This window comes from Brachycentrus maculatus, unplaced genomic scaffold (assembly GCF_059751285.1).
Source record: "Brachycentrus maculatus isolate JH-2025_06_01 unplaced genomic scaffold, ASM5975128v1 h1tg000285l, whole genome shotgun sequence".
Lineage (NCBI taxonomy): Eukaryota > Metazoa > Arthropoda > Insecta > Trichoptera > Brachycentridae > Brachycentrus > Brachycentrus maculatus.
Window position 1 is genome coordinate 336,273 of NW_028281036.1, and position 12,082 is coordinate 348,354.

General features: G+C 31.2%; 1 protein-coding gene across 1 annotated transcript in view; it reads left to right on the forward strand.

The window, feature by feature from the left end:
• The window catches only part of Flo2 (flotillin-2), a 547,503-nt gene that overhangs the window by 185,972 nt on the left and 349,449 nt on the right, over positions 1-12,082 (forward strand). The gene's annotated exons all lie outside the window — the stretch shown is intronic.

Sequence of the window (12,082 nt, forward strand, 5' to 3'; positions counted from 1 at the left end):
GTTTAAGTGATCATTTTATACACGTGTAACATTATAAAAAAAATATTTGAAATTTTAGTTTTACTTAGTAAATACCACTATTTCATAAAATCTATTGTGACACGTGTTTCGATGCATTCCGCATCATAGTCAAACACCGTATGATACGTCAATCTAAAATCTGGTGTTGTCAAAAGTCTGCTTAATCGAAGGGCATGGATGACTAGATGTATGGAGGTAAAGGAAACGAGGAGTGTGTGTTAGGACAGAAGAGGGTGGCGTTCCATCCTCTCTGTCTACCTCTGCGGAGAAATAGCCTAATGGTAGTAGTAGTAACATTAACTTCATATACTCAAATTTACCAAAATTCTTATAAAAAAATACTGTATTATGATTACATAGTTATTATTTGACTTTTTTTTTCATGGTTGAATGTAAAAAATGTAAAAAAAAAATGGATGATCGATGACAGTTTTGTTTAAAAAAATCTCTTTATGACTGTTATTTTCTTGTTATTTGGTGTAATGTTATTGTCGCTTTGTTGTCACAAAAATACTCAGGGTTTATGTAACGCGATGTGTCTAAAGAGAAAAGAAAGTTGCATGGGAAACATTTCATAGGTAAAACTAAACACAATACCTACTGCGAAATATGCATATTTTTACAACATTTTGAGTGTGTCCAAATACTTGTTCACAAAATCTGGATTGTCTCCAATTACAGGAGTTGTTTTCATATTATTTTTTAACATCTCATCAAAGATGAAGAAGAATATGGAAGTCTGGGCATTTACGGGACTGACGACCGTCATAGGCTGGTTTAAGTGATCACTTTACACACGTGTAACATTCACCAATTCTACCTATCATTGACAACCACACTACTCAAATTCTTGGAAGTTCTATATATATGAACCAATTTCAACCTTGTTCTTGAATCACTAGAACTTCACTAGAGACATCTATTGGTCAGCCTATGACGGTCGTCAGCCCCGTAAATGCCCAGACTTCCATATTCTTCTTCATCTTTGATGAGATGTTAAAAAATAATATGCATATTTTTGTTTTATTTTCTCAATTTCAAAAATAAAACTAAAGAAAATACAAAAAATAAACATTGGTCCCCTTTTTTTACAAATTTCATTTTGAGAAGTATAGAATGTATCTTCTTCTAACCCTTATCCGCACCCAGTGGTGCATAAGGCACTGCATTTTATTGATGCAGTGCTATATTAAACGTTACTTACATGAAGGCAAGGTGTTCACTCCTGCGCTTCAGGGACCAGTCCAAGGTATTATTAAATAAAAATTAGAGTGTAAAATCAATAAAATTTAATTTCACCCCACCTGGGAATCGAACCCATAACCGTACGGTAGCCGAGCGTTCTGACCATTCCACTACGAATGCGGACAATACCTGCTGTAAAATATGCATATTTTTGTTTTATTTTGTTCATTTAAAAAAACAAACGACACAAACAAAATTTAAAAAAATTCTATTTTCTTTATTAATTTCAATGAGAGTAGTACAGAATGTGAAAATACCCTACGCTCAAAATCTATATGTATTGAGGTCGTTAAGAATATATACAATTTAAGTTTTGTTAATGTAAGTTTTGATTAGTAAATACCAATATTAATTCAAATCTGTTGTGACACGTGTCTCGATGCATTTCGCATCATTTTCAAACACCGTATGCATCGTGAAAATGATGCGAAATGCATCGAAACACGTGTCACAGTAGATTTTAAGAAATAGTGGTATTTACTAAGTAAAACTTACATTAAAAATGGATACATTTCATCACAAAGTGACTGCCGAATCAATTAATGAAATAATATATCATTAATGTCCGTCCTACTTTTGACAGCCTTAATTTTTTTGGATTAGTTTTATAACTGCGGCATTGTTGGATTCAAAATAGGTATCTATTATGCAAAATTAACTTTCGTTTGTTGAATACAAGGTATACTGCAATCGCTCAAATTTGTTTAACGTTAAAATTTATTCAACTAATTAAAATAGCTCGTCTCAAAGAAGATTACCTTCGAATCTAAAAAAATTCGTAATGATAAACGCAATCATGTTTCCCAAACTGTGTGTCCTTAGTATATTTTAAGTTGGCCTAATTTTTTTTGTCTTTAATTAATTTTTCCTGTCATTTTTTTTGGTTTAGTGCTCTGAGAGTTTTTATTTTATTTTTAAATAATGTAAACTCTAAAATTTTCGTTCTTTCTACTTGCAGAGCCAATGTTGAAGGATGTTTAGTCAGCTACATAGCTTACTAAGGTCGATCTATTGGATTTTAGAATTTACAATTTTAGGCAATTCTACTCTGATTGTATTTTTTTTCATTGATACAAATTCATACATTGTGAAAAAATCATTTATATTTATTAGACTCCCTTCTGGCAATCGAACTCGGGACCTCCAGAACGGCAGCCGAGCGCGCTGACCATTACACTACGGAGGCGGACAAATTAAGAATTTCTTGTTCACCCTTATCTTTACCTAATTGTGCATAGGAATTGTTGAAGTTATAGCGTAATGTGAATTATATAAAGGCAAGATGATCAATGTTACGCTTCGTATATAAGAACGGAGAAACAAATGATGATTGTGTAGGTTGTGATCCCGTAGTTAGTGTCGCGGAGTCAGAGTTTCTTGGTTCGAACCCACTCTTCCACAATTTGATACCTATTTCTAATAATGAGCCGCTTAGGCTCACTGAAATAGTATAAAATTGAAGTATTTCTGTAATTAGTAAAAATACGATTATTTCTCTTTTTTTAAAAAAAAGAGTAAAATAACGTCTCATATATTTATTTTGAACCCCAGGATTTAAACCCGGAACCTCGACAATGGTCACAAAATGTGCTAACCTTTACACTGACGAATATAATAATAATGATGTCGTATTTTCCCTCTATTAAAAAACGCCGATAAGTTCGTTCTCAAAAGCTCAAAAATTATAGTTTTTTTTATTTTTATTATTTTTTTTTAAACTTTAATACACGGTTTTCGCGAGCCACAGTTGCGTTATCTCTGACGTAATACAAACATCACAACGGTGACCGTTACACGCTCACAACAGGTCGCAGGAAAGCGGTCAAATCGTTCGTTACGCAACGGTGAAACACGGTTCTTGCGAGGGGCACTTTGTAACAAACAAAAAACCACCAGTATGACAACGCACTTACAGCCGCGTGTGATTGATTGTCTCCTTTAGCGAGGTGCCACCGAGTACTTTACGATATTTATACTGGTGATTTGTCGTCGCGTGGTGATATTTAAACGCCTGCTGTTATTTTTAAGTATTAAATTTAATTTATTTAATTATTCAGTTTTTAGTCATTAATTGATCAATAACTAAAAAAGTACCTAACTTACCATGACACTGCTCCCCGCAGGGATAGGCAGAGAGAAAAAAAACGCCACACCAATCTGTCTTTGCTAACAATCCTTGCCTCTTCCATATTCATGCGTCTTCTCATATTATACATACACGACGATTACTCCAAATCCTGCCCTGATCACTAAGTATTTGAATACTTGATCTTGTCAAGTTTTCCTCGGTCTTCCTATGCCTCTATTACCAAATACATTTGCCTCATAAATTTGTTTTAATATCTTTTCTTCGCTCATTCGGTACGCATGCCCAAACCATCTCAAGACACCTTTCTTAATGTTATCGATAATGCTTTTCTCAGCCTTGCATTATTTCCTTATATCACCATTAGAACATCTATCATGCAACGTTTTGCCGCACGTTTGTCTGAGAGAACGCTTCTACGTGCTTTACTGCCTTACATTAGGGTTGAAACCAGGAGTTTATTAGTTAATGAATTTATATAGTAGCGAAGATACTTATATCTTATATATGTCAATAATTCTACTTCATCTTCAAACCGCATCCGCAATCGATGGTGTATAGGGCACTGCACCATATAAACGCTTATCTTGATCGTTAACATATAAAGTAAAGGTGATCAGCCATCCGCTTCAGGTACCAGTCCAGGGTAGTATTGAATACTAAATATTATAGTGAATAAATCACTTATATTTATTTGATCCCCTCTCTCTCCCCTGGAAATCGAACCCGAGACCTCCAGTACGGTAGCCGAGTGTGCTGACCACTACGGAGGCGGAATATGTCAATTATAGGTGTGTGGTAATGAATGAGAAGCGTTCGTTGAAAATGACCCCAGTTACCATATGCCTACACCCTTATAGAAAACCAATAAATCTCTGTATATTTTCATCGTTAAAGAGAATAATATCTGTCTGTATCGTTTATCAAATAATAAAAATTTCCTCTAGACTCGTAAGAAACCCGGTCGTCAAACGAGGTTTAACTGTAAATTTTGCATGTACACTTTCGTACGGAGAGGTGATAAAATATGTTTTTACTTTCACTCGAAATCAGAAATTATCTTATACTATACTGTCGGTATACTGAAAACACGTTTTTTATATTTTTATACATTTTTTCCTTATGTCATAGCTAGAATTAACTTATAAGATATCGTAATCGTATAAGTTAACCCTATACCGCGTTTAATTAAAAATTATACAAAAAAAAAATCATGCCTTGCTACCTTTTTTTGTTGTAAAATTTTTCTTCTATATTCTCTAGAACATATTGTTTAATATATCTTTGTTATTCAAATCAGTCTCAAATTTCTCGTTAAACAAATACTCAGCATTTTACTTTCTTCCTTTAACGACAGTTTAAATTATTTTTATTTATATAGTAAGTTACGTATTATGTAATGTGTATTTTGGCCCATAAGCCATAGCCTGTATCGAGCCGAAATACTTGCATGTTCAATATGATTACAAATGAAATATGATTACAATTATTTTCTCATATAAGAGATGTAAAAGGAAAGAAAAAATATGTATACAGTATGATTGTTTAAAAAAATCATGGATGCTACAGAAAGATAACATGATTCGTAAGACATGGGTGAAGTGAAGTTGTATATGAAAGAAGGGTCTACAGCCTGACGACAAGGAGAGCTGACCTCGACAGTCTGCAAAGATGATAAGTTGGTATGGAACCAGGAAGAAAATATGTAACGCTAATTTTGTAAAATACTACCTCAAGGGCGCTTATAAAGACGGGGATAATGATATGATAACGATAATGTCTCTCGTTCTATATGTCTCCAGTCTTCTCTATCAAAGCATGTCTTTAAGAATAGTGTCCGTCGATGGTTGCTTCTCGTTGGAAGGGACAAGGTAGAAAGTGAATTAATTAAAGTCCAGGTGTATTTTATTGTAAAACCTTTATACTGTAAATTGTTATTGTATCTATAGTATGTAATGAATATAATCTAAGAATTAAAAATAATAATAATAATAAAAAAAATGTATTAACATTTAATACTACGTATTTCGGCTCAACACAGGTCATGCCTAAAGAGCCGTAATACAGCAAAAAAAAGTATGTATCTATGAAATAAATTTTAATAAAGCAGCGAGCATGCTTCGCGGTTCAAAGGACAAAAATATGTATGAAGTAACCCTTTTATTGTTAATGTATAAGCTTTGGTTATTTTTTGTTTCGTTTTTATGAATACAAAATTATGTTTTTATTAATGTACTTATTATAATGTATAAAAAAATCTGTGAATGTTTCGCAAAGTCGTAGCTTTAAGGGTTAATATATATAAAACGAATCTGTTAGAATCCGGGATCATTAACACCTTAGTCCACGTGCTAGATATATTATCAATCACAATTCGATCTATTGAAGAATCATCTCTCAAACGGTTTTTTTAAATGGCACTTGCATTTATTATTTACCTTGCTTTTTATGTGTAAGGTTTATAGATCGTTATATGGTTTTTACGTTGTTTATAACTTTAAAAAATATGTTTTATCTTAATATATTGTGGGCCAATCAGGAACTTGTCAGCATTTGCTCATTGCTGTGAGGAAACCACGTTGCACTCCTCAGGAGAAGCCGGACTGTTAACTGTCGTCAGCAGACCTTCCGTTCCACTAGAAGAGGGTTTGGCATTTTGTGTCCTAGCGTATATAAATTACATTATATTCATTCCGTTCAAGCCCTTATCCGCACCCCAATGGTGCATAGGGCACTGCATTATATAAACACAGTGTTATCTTGATCGTTAACACACGAAGGAAAGGTGATCAGCCCTCCGCTTCAGATACCAGTCCAGGGTAATATTGAATAAATATTTAAGTGTAAAAATCACATGTATTTATTTGATGTATTTATTTATTAATAACTAAAAAAAACCTAACAGGACGCTTCCCCGTAGGGGTAGGCTGAGGACAGATCGTCAAACACCCCTGACTTCGCAGACTTGTTTACCTTGTTTTGCATAAATTCATTTCTTCAAACACGCACACCGATTGTTTCACTTCATGTCACATATACTTCGGTCTTCGTCAGCCTCTACTTCCAGTCATATTCGCATATACGTTTATTTATAATTCAAATTAAACATTGTAAAGATTATCCTCTTTCTGTTTGCATTTCTTTATAGCCTTAATCTTGCTTCATCTGTATCCTATCAAACATACGAGTATTCTTCTTCTCACTTTATCCAATACCATAACTTGCGCAGGACTGATCACTTTACCTTCGTGTAAAACACGATTAAGTTAACATCGTATTAATACAATGCGAGTGCCCTATGCACCACTGAGTGCAAAAAAAACTATGTTTCACTCAGTGGTGCGTAGGGCACTTCCACAACCACAAACGAACCTGAATCTTCGAGGTTAATTAGTCTTTACGATCGTTCATTGTGAGATGTACAATAAAAAATCGCGACAAAAAATCGCAACAAAAAATCGCATATTTGAGATTTGAATCCAGTATTGATGTAACCAAATTATATAATTGAAACTATCGTGTACTTTTTATTTACGAGTATATTACCGTTTTAGTAATAATCCTTAAAAAATCTGGATTGGAAATAAATAAAAAAGTATGTTTACTAGGGATGAAAAGATTAGTAAAGATATAGAAAAAGAGAGTGAATGGTGCACTGAATATATTAATATACATAAATATATATATATATATATATATATATATATATATATATATATATATATATATATATATATATATATATATATATATATATATATATATATATATATATATATATATATATATATATATATATATATATATATATATATATATATATATATATATTTATATATATATTTATATATATATATATATATTTATTTATATAAATATAAATATATGTAAATATATGAAATATATATATATATACATATATATATATATATATATATATATATATATATATATATATATATATATATATATATATATATATATGTATATATATATATATATATATATATATATATATATATATATATATATATATATATATATATATATGTATATATATATGTACATATATTTGGGTTTAAAGGCGACTGTATTCGGTTGCAGCTTTCTCGAAACGAACGTTATCACTTTCATAGGTTAATATTACACGGCACATTTAAATTCTGAACGAAGCTCTTCTTTTCCAATATTTATTTAAGACCAATAGTAAGAGAGCTTGTTATGAAGCAATATCTTCTAACCAGACGAAACTCGAATTTATTCGAACTTATTCACGCATTCGAACTTACGAGCTAGCGACGTCGGACCGGTGCAGCGCGGACGGCGGGCGGCGGAAAACTGAAGAGGCGCCGGGACGCCTCCGGTATTTATGCTTTCGCCGGTCTATGGGGGGGTGAAATTGCCGTTTTTTCTCCTTACACATTATGATCTCTTGTAGTCCTTTATGTTTTTTCTGCACTTAATATATATTTTTAAATACATATGTCTTTTACTATTCTCAATATTGTTAATATTTAAAGCATATACTTTGTGGTTAGTCATTTTTACTTTAAATATATTTTTTTACAAAAATGTTTAAAAAATATATATAAAAATAAAAAATATATTTTACGCTTTATGTTAGTACTGTTTATTTTTATAAGAATATATTTTACGTAATTTAACAAAGTAGTGTAATGGTCAGTACGCACGACTACCGTCCTGGAGGTCCCGGGTTTTTTTTTTAATTGAAAAGGGAAATATTTGCGTTTTTTTTATTTACTTACTATTTCCGTGACCCTAAGTGGCTCATTATTGGAAACCGGCATTAAATTTTGGTAGAGTGGGACTCGAGAGTCAACGACACTAACCACGGGATTACAACCCGACACAATTTCTAGGGTGTCAAATAAATATAAGAAGTGTTTTTTTTACTAAAATATTAATTCAATATTACCCTGGACTGGTTGGTACCTGAAGTGGAGGGCTGATCACCTTTCCTTCATGTGTTGACGATCAAGTAATACTTCGTTTATATGATGCAGTGCCCTTTACACCAATGGGTGCGGATGAGGGTTTGAAGAAGAAAATCAATCAATCAATAAGTCCTTCTCAGTACCTAGTTTCAGAGCCACTTTGATATCAGATAATTTAAACGATATTCATTATAAGTAAAAAATATATTCGAGGATTTTTATGTACATATTGATATATATAATTCATTATCTAGATAAAGCTAAATTATTTGATGCAGTGCCCTATGCATCATCTTGTATGGATAATAGATTGTAAAAAGAAGAATTATCTTTACGCAAAATCGTTTAAATCTCACTTTTACGTGGGATAAAAAAAATTACGTCATATTTACGCTTGGTTATGTCTCTAGTACCCTACGTGACATTTACGACGTCTCTCATTCTCAGCTATATATATACCTTCTGTCACACGTATGTATATATAGTACATCCATGTACAGAGTACTACATAACGCAAATTACAAACACAATGATTGCGGTTCGTTTAACACGTATCATCAATATTACTTAATGGATTCTTGTGTACTTTATAAAATTAAACAACTTTGTTTTAACCACAAATTTATTATTAGCACACTTTAACCTACCGGTTTCGACAAAAACTTTGTCATCATCAGGGTTTATTAAATTCGAAAACATTAAAAACATTAAAATACTCATAAATAATTACATTCTCTTACCAAAAACTTCCACACACTCCGAGTTTTTGTTTTTGTTAAAGTTTTGGTAGGGAATATAATTAATTATGAGTATTTGAATGTTTTTAATGTTTTAGAATTTAATAAACCCTGATGATGACAAGGTTCTTGTCGAAACCGGTAGGTTAAAGTGTACTTATAATAAATAATTGGTTAAAACAAAGTTGTTTTATTTTATAAAGTTTATAAAATGTGCCACAAAGTATCTGCAAAAAACATTCAAGAAAGGATTCTTGTGTTTTTACGATGGTTAAGGAAATTCTTACTCGATAGCATAGTTTAGCAAATATGGCAGAGTATTTAGATGATACAGCTTCAAAAGTGGTACTTTTTTTGACATCTCAACATAGATGGAAAATAATTTAGAAATTTAGGTATTTACAGGGCTTATGATCACTTAACGTACGCGCAATATTGATCAATCTCATGACACAGTATATATGAGTTCGCAACAGCCATCTTTGCTGGATTTAGTAAAGCATTGTTTAGCAGGGACCCTTTTATTTGTATGCAAGATCCGAATACCGGATTAATTTGACATACTGGAAACGCATGAAAACATGTTATTATTTGAACAGTTTTTTTATTTATAACATTTCAAATGTATCCAAATACTTGCTCAGGGTCTCTCTTCAAACACTTATCAAGGTTACAAACCTTTACCAATATTATTAGTCTTTTTTGGTTGTTTGGGAGATATTGTTTTATAGCAATAAGCCCGCTAATGTAAACATACTGTAAGTGTAAAAAAAATAATTTCTTGAACGTTTTTCGCAGATACTTTGTGGCACACTTAATAAACTTTATAAAATAAAAACAACTTTGTTTTTAACCACTTTTTATCGGTACACTTTTTCCAACCGGTTTCGACAAGAACCTTGTCATCGTCAGGGTTTGTGTACTAATTCTAATACATTGAAATACTTACAGTTAGGTTATAGTTAATTACCCACCCTTCCCTTACGATGCCAGAAAATTCCTTTAAAATTTTTTCCATAAAATATTGATTATTAATAATCAATATTTTATTAAAAATTTTCGCTATCATATTACATTTGCCAGTGTGAAATCTGTTTGTACTAATAGAGATCTTATTGGCAGTTCGTGTGTAAGTGTAAAAATAAAAATCTTAATAGAGTTCTCTATAAGAATTCAATTGGTTGTAGAAATTCGAAATTTCTACATACATTTGTTTAAGAACTGTTCTACTGATTATTGAACTCGATTATTTAGAAAATTTCATTTTTTTAGCCTGCAAAAAATATAAAATAAGCTGTATTCGAGTTTTGTTTGAATCTTTGGAAACAAGTACTGGATTTTATCTACAGATTGGATTGGGTATTTATCAACATTTTTATTTATATTTAAGCTGTCACGATTGTCAGACTTCTATATACCGATCTCAATAAATTCTTCGTATATGGTACATATATTATATTAATTAAAACCGTTTTCGAACTAAAATAAAACACTCCTTTCAAGAACGTCATAAATCAAAAAAACTTTTCAGAAAATCGTTTTCAAAGTTAAAAAATATAATGAAATGTATTAAAAATAAATATCAATCCACTTATTGAACTTTTTACTGTGCAACAGATCTTTTAAAGTAAAACCTGAATGTTTTTTCTCCATTTGAAAAATATTTAGTATGTATATTTAAAAAAAAAATAAACAACACCTTTTCCTCAAAATGCAAAAACAACGCTTTCTGCCTTGTAGCGTGTAAATATTAAGTTAAAAATACAAAGATATAGTACATTTCCTGGGCATTCCGAAAACATGCACAACTGAAAATTGACGATTTTTGATAAATGACGTTGTTGAAAGGAATGAGCGATATGTTTGGATTGTAGTCATGGCATCTTCCTAACAAAAAATTTCTTGTTTTTTTTGCACTATGGTTGCGAGGGTAAAATTGAAATCCAATTTATATCTTACTTTTAAAATAATAGCAGTCTTCCTTTTATAATATTCTATGTTAGTTATATATATTTTTTAAACTTAATTTTCATAGTCATTCACACCTATCCTATCCCTCAGATGTTACGGATAATTATAGATTCACCTTTCCCTGTCTTGTACTATCTGGAACAGTCACAAGTTTCCTCCAATCTCAATCTTATCACGTGCATTCTAGCAAGCCAGGACAATTGTTCTGGAAAGTAACTCAAGTACATGTCAAATTAACTTAAATTCATTGTAAATGAACTGAAGTTCATGATAAATTAACTTTAGTATGTTCCGAATTAACTGAAGTACATGATAAAACTCCACCGACAAGACACACAAGGTGGCTTGGTGGGTCTCTGCAAAAATGTACTAAATATGTAAAAATTGTGATATAAATTAATGTATACAAATTAAAAAATAAATTAAGAAAAACTGATATACATGACAAACTGATGTTCATTTATAAATGAACTGAAGTTAATTATAAATGAACTGAAGTTCATTATATATAAACTGAATTTCTTAATATATGAATTGAAGTCCATGATAAATAAACTTAAGCATATGACGAATTAACTGAAATACACGACAAATTAACTGAAGTTCGTTACAAATGAACAAGTTTATGACAATTTAACTTAAGTATATTCCGAATTAACTGAAGTACATGACAAATTAACTCAAGTACATGAAAAGTTAACTGAAGTACATTATAAATTAACTAAAGTACATGATAATTTATATTGTTTTCCCAATAACTAATGCTATTTCCTTTGTTTTCAGGTATGCCTCCTTCAAAATATTTATTGAAAGAAATACTATATGATGTGCTCAAGACGAGGGAGTGGTAAGTTTCTTCATTTAATAAAACTAGTGTTTTATTTACAATATTATTTACACTTAACTTTAGCTGAGCGCATCTCTCTTAAGTGCAAAGTAAAGTCTAAACGTACCTACGTGAAGATGTAATAAAAAAAATCGTGATCAGAATATAGACTGTAGTGCCTATTACAATAATCTCTCTTTTGTTCTGACAAGCCATATTTTTATATTGTGTTGATGGACAA